Source organism: Delphinapterus leucas, chromosome 5 (assembly GCF_059928025.1).
Source record: "Delphinapterus leucas isolate spDelLeu-1000000601 "Yukka" chromosome 5, BTC_Dleu_Yukka2, whole genome shotgun sequence".
In the NCBI taxonomy this organism is placed as follows: domain Eukaryota; kingdom Metazoa; phylum Chordata; class Mammalia; order Artiodactyla; family Monodontidae; genus Delphinapterus; species Delphinapterus leucas.
Genome location: NC_143133.1, coordinates 95,899,729 through 95,918,850, shown reverse-complemented (window position 1 = coordinate 95,918,850; position 19,122 = coordinate 95,899,729). Strand labels below are relative to the sequence as shown.

Here is a 19,122-nt window from a genome sequence, read left to right as displayed (position 1 = left end):
AGGTGTGTTTTTCACTCGCTTGGTATCTATTGTATTGGTGCTTATGCAGAAGGTATCTACTGTATTGGTGCTTATGCAGAATACCTTCATTTTGTCCCTCCAGACCTGCTCTCCATCCCTATCCATCCTCTTGTGTGGCCCAAGACACCCACCTATTTGGACTTCACCAGTGGACTCCCTTGCCTTCTGGCTTTATGTGGAGTTTGGTCAACAGGGAGTCTGGGGAGAAGCCAGGAAGAAGGGAGGAGAGTGAGGTTGGGTTCGTAATTCCCTGGCTCCCTTCCTACTGGGTTCTCTTGGGCTGTCAGCATCCCTCAACCAAGGCTTTTTTGTCAAGCAGCCTCTCCTCCTCTCCTCTGATTTTGGTAACAACTCTCTTCCCTTGTGTTTTTGGGTCTAGAGATGTTGGCAGTTACCATGGTGTTACTAGACCAGGGGCACTGCATCATCCTTTGTGGTTTCCCTATAATCTGCCCACATCTTTTGTGAATACTCCCTTTATTAAACTTTCTTCATGTTACCCAGCTTCAGTGTGCTGTCTGCTTCCTGCTGGGATCCTATTTGATATGACACCTTAGTTGAAACTGACATAGAGATGCTGCCATTTTTAACATCCTGTTACATGCATTAAAAATATAGATTCCTTAGGCTCCCATTAGACCTACTGAATCACAATCTGTGGTCGTGGCATTTGGGATTCTGCATTATTTTTAAAGAGTTATTTTTATTTATTTATGTATTTTGGCTGCACTGGGTCTTAGTTGTGGCTCGTGGGATCTTCATTGCGGCATGTGGACTCTTAGTTGTGGCATGCATGTGGGATCTAGTTCCCTGACCAGGGATCGAACCTGGGGCCCCTGCACTGGGAGTGCCAAGTCTTACCCACTGGACCACCAGGGAAGTCCCTGGGATTCTGCATTTTTAACAAGCATCTCAGATGATTCTAATACTCTAAAGAGTCAGATTTAATAGAACTCTAACATCAATTCAGGAAGTAGGAATCAAATTTTGAGCGAGGCCCAACCTGCAGGGATTGAACTATTTTGCCAGCCTAGAAGGCTCACTGAGTTCAAATTGGTAAAGTGCTTTGAGAGTCAGTAATTGAACAATACTGTGTTCATACTAGCCATGTAGCATTTGTTTTCTTTTATTTTCTCTAAATTGGGCTGAATTCTTTTAGGTGGATTAATTGATATTTTTGACTGCCGCACATATCTCCTATGCATGGTTATTTCTTATACTTTCCTTGTATAGACATGGCTTACCAGTATCAGTTCGAGTTAATTGTTGGCCTAATACATAGATCTAATACCACTTGCTAATACTTCAGTTTAATAAGCAATGTTTGAACTAACTATTACTGCTGCATGTTTCCAGAACAACATTTCTTAAAAGGGAGATTTTTGGAATTAATTTTAATACGGATGTGGCAGGCATAATATGGCCCACCAAAAGTGTCTATGTCCTAATCTCTGGAACCCGTGAATGTGTTAGGTTACATGGCAAAGAGGAATTGTGGTTGTAGATGAAATTAAAGTTGCTAATCAGATGACCTTGAGATGTTGAGATTATCCGGGTATATCTAGGTGGCTTCACTGTAATTACAAGGGTCCTTAACAGCGGAAGAGGGAATTAAAAGTTGGCACACCGTGATCTGAGAAGGGCTAGATCTGTTGGCTTTGTAGATGGAAAGGGGCCATGAGCTGAGGGATGAACTCCCTCTAGAAGCTGGAAAAGACAAGGAAATGTGTTCTCTCCTAAGGCTTCTGGGAAGGAACACAGCCCTGCTGACACCTTGATTTAGCCCAGTGAGACCGTGTTGGACTTCTAACCTACAGATATGTAAGATAATAAATTTATATTATTTTAAGCCACTAAGTTGCTGGTAATTTGTTACAGCCACAATAGAAAGCTGGTACACAAGGTTAAAAGAAATGAGGGGAGGGAGGTTGCAAATAATAAATCAATACTTTAACTGGGGTCATTTACCCTGCAAACCTTGAAGTACTCAAAGGCTGTAACTGTCGTGTCTGAATGTTTGAAAATTTAATTCATTCCTTAGGAGCTTTGGTGGGTGCCGTGGGGACTTTTTGATATTGTAATTATGGGGTTGGTACAGGAGCTCATTATACACAGAGAGCGAGAACTGGGGATGTGTGGCACGCTCTTGGACCCATTCTAAGCCACATCTTGACTGCCCAGAATGTAGATGACCTTCAGTGAGTGGTAGGCCAGCTCTCTGAGAGATGATACCTCCATAAAGGCCCTGTTCCTTTGTGTCTCTGGGAACCTGTCAGCCCATCGCTGTGCTGTTATGGAGGCTAGGCAAGGAGCAGGAGTTCCTATCTGATTATTTTCTTATCTTTTCCATTTTCTATAGTATTTTTTGTTTTTCCTATTATCTCCCAATTCTCATATTAAAATCTTTGCATTTGCTATCATATTCTTAATTCCCAAGAACTAATTTTTAATTTCTGGATGATGACAAGGCTTCACTGAGCCCCCTTCTTGACTATGCCTCTCCATGGCCTGCCAGCCCAGTTTTAGCAAGAATCCTGCTAAGCTAGCTTAGTGAGACTCCCCCCACCTGTGCCCCCACCCCCACCCTTGGTATCCAATCAAATTCCTCATCCCCCCAACCTTTGATACCTAACAAATTTCTTCTTAGTAATTTCCCATCTGCCGACTCCCTCATCCTGCCTATGGGCTCTAAATCCCCAGCTGTCCCTACTGTATTTGGAGTTGAGTTCAATCTCTCTTCCCTACTGCAAATTGTCTTGATCCCTATTGCAATAATCCTGAATAAAGTCTTCCTCGCCTGTTTAACTATCCAGTGCAGTTTCTCTTTGACAATGTTTCTTTCATATAGACTCCTTCCCTTATTTCTTTCAGTTCAGTATCTTCTCTTATCAATCAGAGAACATTAGTGACTGGCTTTAAAAAAATTTTTTTTTCTTTTCTCTGCATTTTAAAAAATACAAACTTAGGTTTATTTGAAAAAAATTTTTTTTTTCTGTTTTTCGTGTTTAAGAAGCGGGCACTAAAGTTCTTATTGGAAGTTCTGTGTGTGATTTGTCAGCTGAAAGGCTTTAGTGTAGGATAATTAGGCTAGGCCATTTCAATTGCCTCTGCCTCTTCCTGCAATCCCCCATCAATGCCTGTGGCTCCATTCTCTGGAGCAGGCAAGTTTTTCCAGAGAGAAATTTCCCAAACTCCTGCCTGTTGGGAAAGAAATAAAAGCCTAGCTATGTGAGTCCTGGATGAAAGCATGGGTAAGAAACTGGCAATCTTACCTTTCAATATGTGGCTTTTACATGATCATCCTATCTTTAGTGTGATATTCCTTATTCTCTGTGTCCCTGGTATCCTCTAGCCCATAATCCCTTCCATTCTCCATCTCCAGAGAGTGAATCTAGAGTCCTCTGTAGTTTGGGGGGGATATCTAGAGCAGTCTTGTGCAGACTCCCAATCAATCTTCCTGCTTTTAACCCTGCTCAATTTCCTACTCTTTTGGAGGTATATTACTAGTCTTCTGAGTCTTTTAATCATTCTGAGGAAATAATTGGTTGGCTTTTAGTTTCTTTCAGTGCTGCTTTAGGATTAAATTTTCTCAGGTCTGCTAAGTCAGGATCACTTGTCAATCTGCTCTCCATCCTCCAATATTTTGTTTCTGTCTTCTCCTAACTTTTCTTTGTCTTTCCTAAAAATGGAGTATCAGAAAGTGTTCAATGCATCATGTTGAACTGGAAGTAAATGTACATTTTAGAAAGGTTTCAAGATATTAGCTAATTATCTTTTGGTTCCCTCTCAGTCAATAAGAAATTCAATTTACCTTAACATCCCAGTTCCTCCCAACAAACACAGAATTAATAAATGGCGATGGAATGATTGATTTATTATATAAATAGACACACTGTATTTCCTTGACACTTTGTAAAGGATGTAAAGAAGTACCATATTAAATAACTCCAATCGAAGGCAAATAATTCACAATAGAGTATAAATTACATAAATTTACACTGCCTCACCCAGCATATTGCATTAGAGCCGAGGATTATCTCAGTAATCACCTAACAATAGGGGTCCATATTGATTTTAACTGCTAATTATGTCAGGGGTATGCCCCCGAGTTAGAATTTTAAATCTCATTCTGTTTAATCTGAAAGCACTTCCTGAACTCTGAGTTGTAATTTAAACAGAAAAGATTACAAACACTGGCAAAACAACAGATCTGAGCAGCTTATCCCACAAGAACTGATTAAGAACTTTTTCATCATCTTTTATGATGGCAGAGTCTGGCCTTGTATTTTGGACCAAGGAGTCACAAACTGGGATACTTAAGGCCAACCCAAGTGGAGTAAAGCGCCCAGCAAACTTAGAATTAATAAATGATGATGGAACTATTCAGCCATTAAGATTGGATATTTCCCTTGTTTGTCAAGGGCATTTGAGTATAATTTAAGGAGTAAAGTAAAGAAGAATCAAGAGTAAACATGGAGGAATATAGTGAGTTACTATTTGGTAAAATCCAGGACTCATTTTTCTCTGGAATAACGCCTCAAATCCCTGCCTTCGTTTTAAAGGATATAGAAGAAACACTGATGGCAGCATTTTCTCAAAGCCAAGAATGATTCTTGGATCAATCTTATCATGTTCTTCATTTACATAAATTAAATTTGATAGTGGCTGAGATTTTTAAGAAATATTTTAGGTCATTATTGATCAGCTCAGCCACCCAAGGGACCCTGTTTAAAATAGGGTCCTGAAACATCATATGAATGTTTCATTTCCTTGGATGTTTAGATCCAAAACGGCTTAAAATATCTCGTTGGTAGATAGATACGAATTTTTGGCTGTTAAGGAGATGTAGAAGATTAGTTGAATTAACTCCTGCTTCACTCCATTCTGAACATGTTATAATGTTCTAGAACATTTCCAAATTTTAAAAAATGCTTCTTATTGAAAACAGAGTTCAATAAGTTGATTCCAGGCGGTGAGGAGAATCTTTTACCTGTAAAATAAAACTTACATTCAGATACTCTTTCAACAAGCCAAATAGTTTTCCATACAAGGAAATGTATACTAGGTATGTTCATGCTCTGTCTTTAGTTTCAATACAATGAAACAGACTTAAAATTTTTTTGAACTACATTTGTCAAATATCCAGTTAAACTATTGCACTGTCAATATTTCAGTCTGCAAGTATGTATCAATTAAATGTCTTAACATGCCCTGGGTTACAGAAAAACATGTTTTCTTGGTTAATTTTATGAAAACATCTACCACAGTGCCTGTCATATGATAGATGCCTATTAAACATTTTCTGGACTTCCATACCTGTTAAATTTGTTGACTACCCACTGAAAAATAAAAGGTCTTCAGAAATAAATTATTAAGCAAGACTTAGGCCTTTTAGGCAAGTGAAGATGAAGAAATGTTCAAATCATAATCTTAAAGTAAATACGTTATCTGTCACTTACCCTTAGGCACAATTGATATTTAGTTAGTATTGGATGTAAAATATCAATTATACCAGTTGGTGTATAGCCACAGTTCTGAGTACCTACCCCTCTCTCTGCCCTCTGCATCCTGGACCTTCCTACAATCAGCAATTAAAAAATTACAGCCTGGCACAGTAGGGGGTTTTCATGGAGTCCATTCTGACTGACAGATGTCTGGGATATACTGAGTATATCTTGACTATCACCCTCTTCATTTACCAGGTGATATTTGCTTAGGGAATGCAAATAAATTTCAATAGTAGCTGGATACAGATTTTATTAGCATGCAAATTAGTTTTTGGGGGGACTGGGGGGAATAGAATTAGCATTTCCCAAGCTCTTTTTCACTGAAATATTGTTAGTCTACTTGAAAAAGGCTGGATTGAGCAGTTACACCTATTCTTTGGTATAGGACTTTTCAGAGCCTTTAATATTTGACTTTACATTTTAACTCTCTAGGATTTAAGGATTACTTGACTATGAAACCCTTTTTTTCCCCATGGGACACCAATTAATGTCAATTGATATAATGTGTATTAAAACTCTAAATATTTAGGATAGCCCTTGCTGCTTCTCATATATGTGTGTGTGTATATATATATATATATATATATACATATATATATACATTAGCATTATTCACTCTTTTTTTTAAATTTATTTTTTAAATTTATTAAGTTTTGACTGCACTGGGTCTTCGTTGCTGTGCACAGGCTTTCTTTAGTTGCAGTGAGCGTGGGCTACTCTTCGTTGCAGTGCGCGGGCTTCTCATTGCGGTGGCTTCTCTTGTTGCAAAGCACGGGCTCTAGGTACACGGGCTTCAGTAGTTGTGGCTCGCGGGCTCTAGAGCGCAGGCTCAGTAGTTGTGGTGCATGGGCTTAGTTGTGCCGCAGCATGAGGGATCTTCCTGGACAAGGGCTCGAACCCGTGTCCCCTGCGCTGGCAGGCGGATTCTTAACCACTGTGCCACCAGGGAAGCCCGACTCTTTTTGAATTATCAATTTTATGGCAAGGAAGAAGAAAAGTTAATGTTGATTAAGGCAAAAAAAGTTAGAGTTGACTATTGTAGTCAGGGTAGGCTAGGTCAAGCTGTGGGAACACCCAATCCCCAAATCCTAGCTGGTTTAACACACAACAGTGGCTCATGGAAAGGCTGCTGTGGTTCGAGACACTGTCCTTCAAGTAGTGACCCAGTGATGTGGCCGCTTTTTTCTTACGTTGGGGAGCTGATGGAATGTTTGGTGAGACTTCCTGTCTCTGCTGAAGCTGTAGAGCAAAAATCAGTATTATGTAGTTTAGTATGTTGATTGTCCTTCATTTTAATTTTGGTAAATACATAAATAACAAGCTATGTGTTTTTGCCTTCCTCCAAAATCACTTTTCCCATTCTTCAAATTAGTATGAACTGGCTTTGCTTAGCTCATTCTTAGAGTGTCTTTTCTTTTTACCATTACATGTTCAGGTTTTTAAGTATTCAATTGATGCTGTAGACACACAGAGTTGAGAGTCTGGTTATTAGATTTCTTGCTTTTTGGCATCTTGCTTACATATCAGTATTGTTCCTTTCAGTGTTACTTATTCTTTGTGACTGGTTAATTTATGTGTAGATACTTAAACAAGAACTCTACATTTTTTTCCTAAACATCACAAGTGCTTTCTCTTACCATGATTATTTTCTTTTTTGCATGAATCCCAATACCTTTGTTCTGAATCACAAATTCCTGGGTGACTAAAATTCCTAGAGTTAAAATTAAATTGGGAAGGGGCTGACTACCAGAAAATAGGCTGACTACCAGAAAATAAACACCTGCTTTATTAATACAATAGCAACAGAAAGGGTTTCCAATTTTTAGAAGAAAAATAACATGGACCAGCACCACCTGGTGGGTGTTATAAGATGAAATGCCCACATTTATTGTTCTGAGAGTCCACTACCACCCTGCAGATGTTTCATAAAGGACAACTGCCATCAGAGCTGTTGCAAGAACGTGCTTCTCACTGCAGCTAGCTTCACAGTCAGCTCCTCAAACAGAAGACTGAAATGATATATCATTCCTGTTTTAGAAGCTTTTGGTGTACAGAACTTCTCGATTTGGTTAACACAGTCTTGCTTCTTGAATTTAAGGAATGCCATGAACCAACCTATCAATTTTTCTGTGATACAGTCTGCCAGAGTGCTCTGTGAAGAATCTTTTTTTCCCATTCCTACCATGTCTGGGTGAGAAGAGAGGAAAGGGTGGAAAGGTGCCTGTGTACTAATAGGCAATTCAGGTGATGCTCTGTGCTCCACTTCCTTTCTGTAGGCATTTCTTTTGGCAGCTGCAGCAGCTTGATTGGGGGAGAAAGAGGCAGCCCACCAATCACCTCTTCTTTAAGCCCTATTTTTTGCGTTCATAGAGGAGATCTGTCTTAGAGCTCCCAAAACTGACAATCTTTGGGCAACCATCTCTGTCTTTCTCCTGGATGGTGCACTCCTTACAAAAATAGGCATCTGAGACTCTGGGGCCTCCACGGATCACACAGCGTCCCTGGTAAGAGCCATAGTTACATTCATCACACATGTGCACCAGGATGCAGGGACACACGTAGGAGTCACAGATCACACACTTGCCATCCCATCTTTCACACAGTCTTCCAATGGCAACACCAGCCTGCTTGCGGCAAAAGATCAAGTCCGGGTGATGTTTAGCCATAGCTCCCTCTGTGCCACCCCATGATTATTTTCTAAAAGACACTCACCAAGTGAGAAATCTTCCCTGATTTTGTCACAGCTGACAGTCTCTGTTGAAGAAAGATTCTCGTCTTTGTTATCAAGGGAATAGTGCAAAGGATATGAACACTGATAGAACTTCATAAGAGCAGCTGAACTTGGTATCTTGTGATGCCTAGTCTAAATCCATGGTTACTAATTTTTCAGTTTTGTGAGTAGCACATTCACTCACAGTTCTTCACATGTTGATAAAGCCTCTAGTATTACCTCCTGCCTCTCCCTGCATGTGAACACTTTATTGGAAGGAAAGGAGCTAACCTTAAGCTGGTGTAGACCAAGTTCTTGGCTGAGGCCCCTATAACAAGACAGATTAACAAGAAAAAAGCATACAAATGTATTTAATATAACTTTTACATGACACGAGAGCCTTAATAAGGAAACAAAGACCTGAAGAAGCGATTAAACCGGAGTGTTTTCACGCTAGGTTTGATGAAGTGTGGAGAGTCGTGGAAAAATGCGATAGGATAACAGAGTACGAGCTAAGGGTAGTACACGGGAAAAGAGCAAGGCCTGTTCAGATTCCTTTCAGCATCCTTCCACCTTGGAAATAAGGATGTTCCTTTCCTCCCTGCATAGGGAGGGCCCCTCTCCCATAAGGGTTTTGTGACCTACTTCAGGGGAAGTTCAGAAAGTCCTTCCTGCGTGTGACATTTCTTAAATTTTTTTCAGTTTATGGCAAGGTGCCATATCTTGGGGTAGGTTATCCTGAACACCATCAATGCTGTGAGTACACGTCCAGGGAACTCATTAGCTTCAATTGTACTTGATACTTTCCTTCTTGGGTTTCCTTACTCATCCTTCCGAAGTTCTCCCAGCAGGTATGGCCTTCTCCAATTTAAGAAATTCATAATGAATAAGTAGCAGATATAGTAAGCCGCAAATGGTAATATTTTCTCCTAGCCTTGTGAATTCAATGCTTTGAGAACATAATTTTCCCGACAAAAAAGTTGGAGATGGGGTTTAGAGTCTTTAGCCTCTTGTATCTTTAAAATTAAAGATTTTAAAAAATTTAAATTAAATTAAAAAGCAACATATTTTCATTGTAAAAATATTAGAAATGACAGATAAAGAGAATAAGGAAAAAATCCATCTTTAACTGCCACCACTGTCCTACACAAAAATAATTACTATCATCATATCTGTGTATATTTTTATGACCTTTTCTCTATAGGTATAAATATGCCTATATAAATAATTTCTCAAGGTTGCAGTAATAGTATAGACACAATTTCATGTTTTCTTTTTCTTTTACATTTTATAAACTCTTTTCCATGTTTTTTACATAATATTCATAGTTATTATTTTAGTGACTAACACCATTATTTGAAATTGAGTTATTGTTAGAAGAAATGGATTCTTTGAGAAACATGTCCCCTTCTATCCTTTTAGTTTGAGCAAGGTTCTGGAGTATATAGGACATTTTCCTCTCCGCCCTGGGCATGTGCTCACCCATTTCCTTATTCCCCTTTAACTTAATACTAGATGTAATTTTTCAATCAGGCATATGAATAATATTAGAAATTTATTTGGAAAGAAATAATAAATGAAAGAAGTATTCTCTGAGGAGGATCTTTTTGGATAGGGTTGAAGACAGGGTTTTTCATTTTATCTGCCATTGGCTTCCAAATGAAAATAGAAGGGATGGCAGCTGTATTTTAGCTACAGAATTGCGCATATATGTGTGTCTGAGGAACTTTATGAAATAGCTTAGAAAATGATCATCAGTGCCTTGAACAGATTCATCACAACGTGTGTACTTATTTAAGCATATTCTTGGGTACTGTGCATTCACATGGCCTGATTTGTAATATATGCCATTTTTTCCCCTGAGTTTGCATATCAGAGATGATGCCTTTTTTTTCTCCCAGTACTGCTGCTTCTGCCTCTACCTGGGATTATGCAGATTCTGGTTTAAACCTCTTTAATTCTTTTCTGCAAGAGCACAGCATGATGGGCTTCATTTCTGAGAGTAAATGATAATGGATTTCAGCTTTCACCAGTGACATTTGGAAACCACAAGTCTTTAATAATACGTGTGCCACACAATGAAAATGGTCACCCTGTTCCAAGGATGTGAAAATGTAAATAAAATAGCAGTGCTGTAAATATGTAGAGGCTAAATCTTAAAATGAAGGTGGGGGTCCTAATTATTTTAATGGAACCAATTTTATGATTTTTCAAGTGGTATGTAAAGGACAATCTTATCTATAGTGGGTACTTGGGATAATCAAGGGAAAGCTCTTAGAAAGGGTTTAATTTATTCTGTCAGATATTCAAGGCTATAAAACATTTCAACAAATCAAAGCCATCATTTGAGAAATAATAAAGATTAAAAGCCAACATCAGACACCACAAACTTGGGTCCTTCCTGCCCAGTTTTATATTAAATAAAGCGTGCTTGTCATCAATTAGCATTTATTTCTGTCTCACTGGGTATACAGTGCTTTTTGATGGTCTGGATCCCAGACCCAATTTCTTGTCTAAAACAACTGAGTGTCCATCTTTTGCTGATAAACACAATGTGTGAAGGTCGTAAAGAGAGAGTTTTGATACATTTGTCAGACCTGTGCTTCATGGCTGCATCTGCAGAGGGAGGAGGGGCAAGGGTATCTGAAAAGAGCAGGGGTATTTCTCTAAGGAGCAATGACCTTGAGAGATAAGATCACTGAAACCTCAAATCCCAGTTTTGGATCTTGAGGTGAAGAAACCTTTGCCTCATTCCTGAATTTCCATTTTCCTTATTCCCATTTACTGCTAGCAGAGACTGGCAATCAGTTTCCTACCTTTACGAAAACCCAATTTATTGGGCTTCTCACTCCCACGCTACCTCTTCTGTAAGAGAAAGAGGAGGATTTTCTGCTCCAAATGCCTGGGGAGGACCTTTCCTCATTTCCTATTCCTGAATCATCTGGGCCTTTGCAGTTGAATATTGACTGGTGACAGTGACACCTCCACCTTGGTGTAATATGTCTTTCAAGTGAGAAGGCTTTCCTGGTCAATACTGAATCAATTTGCTCTGGCAGTCTAATTGAATGCCTCCCTCAGACAAATGGGTCACTGGGGGAAAGGGTAAAACCTTGATATGCAGATCTCAGTCGAAGCCTCAGAGAAGGCCGTTTTAAAAATATATATTCCTCTTGAGAAGCAGCCTATGTAACAGAAACAGTGCTAGTTATTTGCACAGCAAAATGGACATAAATCAATGTATTTACATATTTCTTTTTGTTGGACTACTATCTTACTTTAACTTGATCCCTGGAGAGAGAGTGAGATGGACAGACAAACAGACAGACAGAAACAGAGAGAAGAGAGAGACCAAAGCTCTAGCATGACCCCTAGGATGAGAAACTTCTTGCCTTAAAATTTGGGGTATGTTGATCTTCTTTTTAGAATTCACACCATTTCCATATAGCAAATTACATTGATGTTTAAATTGTTTGATATCCTTAATATTAATAAAATACAGCTTCCTCCTCAGATGATTGTGTTTTTTTTCTCAGTGTTCCTTTGGGGGTTTATAAGAAGAAAGGGGCAGGTGAGTGCCCAGCATTGTGTTAGCTTGTTTCTAAAAACTGTCTTAGTCCTTACTCCAGCCCTATGAGAAGAGTAATCCCTGATTTACAGAGAAGGAAACTCACTCAGAGAGCTTGGTAACTTGCCCAAGGTCATTTAGTTACTTGTCAGTATGAACCAAACTCTGGTATCTCCAAGGCCAGTGCTTCTTTTCCCATAGGGTTGGATTTTGAATCACTTTTTAAAAATAATATCTTGGGGACCATTGTTATCTGATTCATCTTTTTACCTACCTAGTGTGAAAATGTGTACATACTTTGTATGTTAGTTTCCTGTTGCTGCTGTAACTAATGGCCAAAAACTTAGTGGCTTTAAACAAATTTATTATTTTTCAGTTCTGGAGGTCAGAGTCCAAAAATGGATCTTACTGGGCTAAAATCAAGGTGCTGGCAGGCTTGCGATCCTATCTGGAGGCTGTAGGGGAGAAGCTGCTTTCCTCCTTTTCCAGCTTCTAGAAGTTGCCCTCCCTTCTTGGCTCATGGCCCCTTCCTTCCTCTTCAAAGCCAGCAATGGTTGGTTGAGTCTTTCTCACGTTGTATCAGTCTGACTCCTGCTTTTGTCATTGCTGTGATTACGTTGGGTCCAACCGTCCAACCGGATAATCCAGGAAAATCTTCACAGGTCAACTGATTAACAACCTTAATGCCATCAGCAGCCTTAATTCCCCCTTGCTATGTAGCCTGACATAGTCATAGTCAGGGGAGTAGAACATGGACATCTTTGGGGGACCATTATTCTGCCCACTGTATGTTATGAAATCTTTTAACAGAATTAACACAGTAGTGAGAGATCCAGGGTTTGAAGTCAGATTGCCTGAGTTCAAGTCCTAGCCCACTGCTTTCTCACTGTGTGGTCTGGGGCAAATCAATTACATTCTCTGTGCCTTGGCATTCTCATCTATCAAATGGGAATAACAATTTGTGGTAGAGATTGAGATAATGTATACAGAGTGTTCAGCATTACTAGCACATGGCATAGAGTAGATGTCCAATAATTCTTGGCCGTTATTGTTTATGAAACAGTACATGGGTGCATGGTGCATTGTGCTGCACAAAAGGTTTCACACATATTATTTTGTTAGATTTTCCACTGCTCTGGCACTTACTGTTTTTTTTTTTTTAAACATCTTTTTTGGAGTATAATTTCTTTACAATGGTGTGTTAGTTTCTGCTTTATAACAAAGTGAATCAGTTATAAATATACATATGTTCCCATATCTCTTCCCTCTTGGGTCTCCCTCCCTCCCACCCTCCCTATCCCACCCCTCTAGGTGGTCACAAAGCACCTAGCTGATCTCCCTGTGCTGTGCGGCTGCTTCCCACTAGCTATCTACGTTACGTTTGGTAGTGTATATATGTCCATGCCTCTCTCTCACTGTGTCACAGCTTACCCTTCCCCCTCCCCATATCCTCAAGCCCATTCTCTAGTAGGTCTGTGTCTTTATTCCCGTCTTACCCCTAGGTTCTTCATGACCTTTTTTTTTTTTTCTTAGATTCCATATGTATGTGTTAGCATACGGTATTTCTTTTTCTGAGTTACTTCACTCTGTATGACAGACTCTAGGTCCATCCACCGCAGTACAAATAACTCAATTTTGTTTCTTTTTATGGCTGAGTAATATTCCATTGTATATATGTGCCACATCTTCTTTATCCATTCATCCGATGATGGACACTTAGGTTGTTTGCATCTCCGGGCTATTGTAAATAGAGCTGCAATGAACATTTTGGTACATGACTCTTTTTGAATTATGGTTTTCTCAGGGTATATGCCCAGTAGTGGAATTGCTGGGTCATATGGTAGTTCTATTTTTAGTTTTTTAAGGAACCTCCATACTGTTCTCCATAGTGGCTGTATCAATTTACATTCCCACCAACAGTGCGAGAGGGTTCCCTTTTCTCCACACCCTCTCCAGCATTTATTGTTTCCAGATTTTTTGATGATGGCCATTCTGACCGGTGTGAGATGATATCTCATTGTAGTTTTGATTTGCATTTCTCTAATGATTAATGAAGTTGAGCATTCTTTCACGTGTTTGTTGGCAGTCTGTATATCTTCTTTGGAGAAATGTCTATTTAGGTCTTCTGCCCATTTTTCGATTGGGTTGTTTGTTTTTTGATATTGAGCTGCATGAGCTGCTTGTAAATTTTGGAGGTTAATCCTTTGTCAGTTGCTTCATTTGCAAATATTTTCTCCCATTCTGAGGGTTGTCTTTTGGTCTTGTTTATGGTTTCCTTTGCTGTGCAAAAGCTTTGAAGTTTCATTAGGTCCCATTTGTTTATTTTTGTTTTTATTTCCATTTCTCTAGGAGGTGTGTCAGAAAGGATCTTGCTGTGATTTATGTCATAGAGTGTTCTGCCTATGTTTTCCTCTAAGAGTTTTATAGTGTCTGGCCTTACATTTAGGTCTTTAATCCATTTTGAGTTTATTTTTGTGTATGGTGTTAGGGAGTGTTCTAATTTCATACTTTTACATGTACCTGTCCAGTTTTCCCAGCACCACTTATTGAAGAGGCTGTCTTTTCTCCACTGTATGTTCTTGCCTCCTTTATCAAAGATAAGATGACCATATGTGCGTTGGTTTATCTCTGGGCTTTCTATCCTGTTCCACTGATCTATCTCTCTGTTTTTGTGCCAGTACCATACTGTCTTGATTACTGTAGCTTTGTAGTATAGTCTGAAGTCAGGGAGCCTGATTCCTCCAGCTCTGTTTTTTGTTCTCAAGATTGCTTTGGCTATTCGGGGTCGTTTGTGTTTCCATACAAATTGTGAAATTTTTTGTTCTAGTTCTGTGAAAAATGCCAGTGGTAGTTTGATAGGGATTGCATTGAATCTGTAGATTGCTTTGGGTAGTAGAGTCATTTTCACAATGTTGATTCTTCCAATCCAAGAACATGGTATATCTCTCCATCTATTTGTTTCACCTTTAATTTCTTTCATCAGTGTCTTATAATTTTCTGCATACAGGTCTTTTGTCTCCTTAGGTAGGTTTATTCCTAGGGCACTTACTATTAATACATTTGTAGTTTATTGTGAAGTTATTTTTAATCCAAGTTGAAATTGTAAAAAAAAAAGTGGCTTAAAATTAAAGGGAATTTAGGGGGAAATCCACTTTTTAAAACTTCATTTTAGTTTTTTAATACTTCTAAGTCTTTACCTACACACATTCAACAGTTATTTATGAGCTTCTAGAAAGTAGAGACAGTGTTTTTGTTCATTCTCTAGGCACTGGCTTGAACATAATTAGCATGTAATGAATGCAGATAAATGCCTGAAGGAATACAAAGAGGCTGAAATGGCCAGAGGTGAGGGCATAGGCTGGAAAGTGCTGAGACTTTTGCATTCTCTCAGTTTTTTTGCTGCATTGAAAGTCCCGCTAGTGGGTCCCTTGACCTTGATGTGTTTAAACTTTTCAACTCATTGAGGACATAGCAACTTACTAAGAGCTGCCTTGATCGAATAATTGAATTTGCCTTTAGCCATGTGCAGGTAACAGAAAACTGGCCTCAAATTGTCAAAAACAATGAGGCATTTATCAGCTCATGTAACTGAGAACTCACAGAGGTAGGTCAGGCTTCAGGTCAGGCTGGAGCCAGTGGTTCATAGAGTCCATCATTTTGTTGCTTCCTTCCTCTTCTCTGTTTTCATTATGCCTTGTGTGGTTTGCCACAAGATGGCTGCTAGCAGCTTCTGGCGCCTCTATGCTTCCTTGCTTATGTCCTGCAGGGGTAGACAGCACAACTTTTAGTAGCAGTCACAAGAGAGCAAAGAACTATGTTTCTTAGAAGCCTCCAAGAAGGAGTTCTCCATATCTCATTGGCTGGGGTGGAATCTCACCTTCTTGTGACATCCCTGAAGGAATCACAGTGGCCAAGGGAGAGCAATGTGTTGATCAGTTTATACCAGTTAGAGGTCACCAAGAACCACTGTATGTGTGTGTGTGTGTGTGTGTGTGTGTGTTCAGCTTTTTCCTAAAAAGTTGCCAGATGAAATATAGGATAGAAAAAGTACTCAAGCTGCACAGGGGAGAGGAGGATTCTGAGCAGCCAAACCCAGCAAAAATGGAAACAACTCAGCACATTTGAGGGTGTAAAAAAAGAAATTCTTCTCCTAGGTAATGAAACCTGGCTGAGTTGGGGTCCTAGTCTCTTATACCATTATAAGCAGGTCTCTTGAGTCATCCTTCTTGCTTATCATCTTGTTGATTTATGGAGCATTTCTTAAAGCTTTTGAGTTTTCCTGTTAGAGTGTAAGTGCTTCATTATTCATTTGCAAGGATTTATCCGACAACTACTCATGAGAGCTGCTCTTCTAAGCACTGGGGAATTCAGAAGTGAACAAAACATAGCCCCAAACTTTAAGGATCTTACCACCAATAGGAGAATAGAGCCCCCAAGCTTCAGGATCTTTGGTTAGTTTCAAGGGTAAAACCTTGCTAGAGTCTCAGTCTGACTATAATTGGGTCAAGAAAGCTGTTTGTACAGGAGCATGAAGAACCCACTCACTTATCTCAAAGGGAGCGATTTAGGGAAGGACTCAAGTATTGTGGATGAAAGGTGGACAGTCAGTAACAGAGACAGACACAGTTTAAACCTCTCATACTAAAGTCATAAACATAGGGTGGCTGGGAGCGGGACGGGATGATTCAGACTGGGATGCAGAGAGAGGTGGAAGCCTGAAATGTACTCCATGGGGGCCTGGTGTGAACTGAATTGAAAGTGGTTTGAAACCATGCAGTTACATCACAGTTCATGACCTCTATTGGGAGGTCCTAGAGAGGAACCTAGGATAGAATCTGTCAATTAAAATCCTATTTTCTCTTCAAGAAGTAGGCCCTCTGGGTCATCCTGTGAGCTTCCACTGATAATGAACTTCACATTTTAACTGCTTTCTCTCTAAGTAACTACCTCCCTACCGTGAAAGGTGTGGATCCCTTGGTGCATACAAAACTTACTTTAAGCAATGAATCGACTTTCTGCAGATCAGTTCAGGAAAGCCCACAGGGCAGGATCTAGCTGGGGGCAAGGACTAGGGTTTAATCAGGTTGCTTAGACTGTATCCACTCAAGTGGTTGCCATTTTTTCTCAATTTTGTAATGTTTCAGTGCTAGAAGAACAGAGGAAGCCTAAATATATTTAAACACATTTATTAAATTTAACACATTACATTCAAAGAAAAATAAGATGACCCACATGAATGGTATTTTAGTAGTTATTATACATATGACAGTTAGTCATAGTGGAATTTTTTGCCAGTTATTCTAATTAGTATTATTTTGACATAGCCAGACCAGTTTTGGGTGTTCTCTTTGCTTTGTTAGTTTTCCAATATCCATAAGTAGCATTAACGTTTGTTGGGATCCTTGAAGGGAGCCCATTAAATAAAACCCTTTGTCCTGCCTGAGTGCTAAGAAAAGTAAGAATTAAGACAACAGAGTAAAATAGATGAGAGGTCATCTTTAGTTACTCATAAAGGCTCAGTTGGAGGATATATTTAATCCTACTTTCCCACCTGGTCATGGGCTGTGCTGAACCATGGCCGACTCTCTGTGGGTGGGGCAGGGATGGAGGAGAAGAGTTGTCAGGGCATGACTTGGGGCTGCCCTGGAGGAACACAAAGGAAGCAAGAGGTATAAAGCAAGCGCTGAACTGAGCACGTCCAGTTTATTCCTTCAAATTTATCAATCAGATAGGTTACTCCCAGAGAGGTCATGGGTGTTACACTGAATGAGTTCCCTTCATCAGGAGTAGAGAAGAAGTATTCCCTTTAACTTTGTAAACAGTTTTTCTAGATGTTTTGTACAGTTTAATCCTCTCTTTATATACTGACTCAACCATACTGTCATCCAAAGACAAGATCTTGGATTTAAAACAGCCATAGTATTTCCTTTATCCTCTATCATCCTTTCTTCTACCCCATTCCTCCTCCTCTTACACTAAATCTGGCCCCGGAGCTCAGGCTTCTGGAGGTCCTCTTCTATATTTATTTAAATTACGTATATTAAATCCCATTCAGGAGGTTCATAGCTTTTCATGTGCCGGTCATTTTATATACGTTATCCCATTTAATCCACAACAAACCTGGGGAATAGAATTTATTCTCATTTCTAGATGCAGAAACTATCTCTCAGAGAGGGTAATTCATCCAAGGTTAAAGAGATAGTAAGTAGTGAAAACAGGATTCATGTCCCTTCACTTCAGAGCCTGAGTCCCTTCACTCCAAAGCCAAGCACTTTGTTCTAGTCTTGGCAGTAGTGAGAATGGGCGTGAGTCTGAGATGAAATGCATCTGCATGAAATGAGCAAGGTCACATGGGTCTTTGGTAGAGGTGGGTACAGGAAAGAGCATAGTTGGACATGGAGCTCTCTGAAAAGGTGGAGGGAAGGTGAGAGAAAAGTAATTTGCATTTTTAATATAGGCATCTGTCCTCCTAACCCTACTCTACGTGGAGAGAAGTTAGAAGCTGGGCAGGCTACAGAGTTAACTTTTCTAACTTTCCTGTGTGCCGTAGGACTTGGACTTGGGAAAGTCTTGATTTGGCTTTGGGTGGCAGCCCTGGGGCAGTGATGTTCAGGTGTGTCAACAGTTGAGTTCAGTAGTTTTTTGACCTACTTTTCTTAGACAGGGATCTGTTTTCCACTGCTGGCCTCCAAAGGCCTCTTCTCTCCTAGGACACCTCTTCCCTACCCACCTCCCTTTCCTCAGGCCAGGAAGCTGGTGGGAGAGGAGTGCGTTGCAGCCTGCAGTGCTAAGAACTCTTACGGTCCATGGTTAATAGGGCTTCTCTGTTGTTGATGGAGGAGAGAGAAAAGGAAGTGTGTATTCTATTTTCCATTCTTGGGGAGTGGATAGCTGTGCCCTTGAATGACTGTTTTTGAGGACCTATGGTTTCCTGACCATCTTTGTCTCTGGAACAGAATGTTTTCCTTTACTTTCTTCTGGGTTGATAATGCCATAAAACTTGTCTTACTCTTTTCTCTGGGAGGGCTGTGTGTGCCACACCGCCCCTGTTACCACTAAACTAAATATTAAGACAATCAGTCATTCAGATCCCATCTGCCTATAGCAGTGCACTATGAGTAGTCACCAGGTTGACTGTAGCATGTGAACAGAATTTGCTTTTTGATTCAACAGAAACTTTCAGGTGTTATAGCTCAGGGATAATGTGCTGGTATATTTATAATAACTAGTTTTCTTCTTTCCCACTTATGTGGATACCTGATTAGAATAATAAACATCTCACCCAGAATTATGGGCAAGATCCTAAGCTTGTAGTGTGA

General features: G+C 39.7%; 1 long non-coding RNA gene and 1 pseudogene across 1 annotated transcript in view; one reads left to right on the top strand and one right to left on the bottom strand.

Moving 5' to 3' along the window:
- Positions 1-19,122, top strand: part of LOC111187685 (uncharacterized) — a 461,235-nt gene that overhangs the window by 237,902 nt on the left and 204,211 nt on the right. The window lies entirely within an intron of this gene.
- On the bottom strand, positions 7,697-9,726 carry LOC149749189 (PHD finger-like domain-containing protein 5A pseudogene; annotated as a pseudogene).